Source organism: Pyxicephalus adspersus, chromosome 9 (genome assembly GCF_032062135.1).
Source record: "Pyxicephalus adspersus chromosome 9, UCB_Pads_2.0, whole genome shotgun sequence".
Lineage (NCBI taxonomy): Eukaryota > Metazoa > Chordata > Amphibia > Anura > Pyxicephalidae > Pyxicephalus > Pyxicephalus adspersus.
This window is the reverse complement of record NC_092866.1, coordinates 19,016,817-19,017,688: the sequence shown is the minus strand read 5'-3', so window position 1 is coordinate 19,017,688 and position 872 is coordinate 19,016,817.

Here is an 872-nt window from a genome sequence, read left to right as displayed (position 1 = left end):
TGTAGGGGCTCTATATCACTGACACCAATGTAGGGGCTCTATATCACTGACACCAATGTAGGGGCTCTATATCACTGACACCAATGTAGGGGCTCGATATCACTGAACCAAAGTAAGGGTTTCTATATCACTGACAACAATCTGGGGGGGCTCTATATCACTGACACCAATGTAGGGGGGGGGCTCTATATCACTGACACCAATGTAGGGGGGGCTCTATATCATTGACACCAATGTAAGGGCCATTTTTACTTATCACTGATCTATGAGGGCACATTCATTCATTCCTTCATTCATTCATTCATTCATTCATTCATTGTCACTAGTTGAATGTCTGGCCTGGTTTGTCTAAGCTGTAAATCCATGGATCAGTGACCTGTAATAGAAATCTGTCTGTACAGACATGTATGGGGAAATGATGTGGGGGTGCAGAAGAGATTTCTTAAGGTTTTTGTGTCCCAGGACAATAACAATTTTCTAATTTGGGTCAATTGATTAGAACTACCGGTATGAATCCATGTCTATAGTGTTCTAGGGAGCTGGGAATAGGGGGGGGAGCAGGAGCTGGGTCAGCACATACACCAGTCAGACACCCCCAGAAGAGTAGAGTCACTAAAGCATAATGTATAGAATGTATCCACTTTTATCTGCATCTTTTTCAGTTGGTGACAGGTTCGCTTTAAAGCAGAACACGTGACTGCGGGGTTATAAAGACCTTAAACCTGATTGGTCCATGCTGCAGCCTGAGCAGGAATGAGGGCTGGCTGCCAGATCAGAATTTTAATACAACTTTCAGATGATGATTACATAACATTACTCTCAGGCCACGCCCCCTAACCCAGGCTCTTGCTGGCGCATGCGCAGAGCTCACT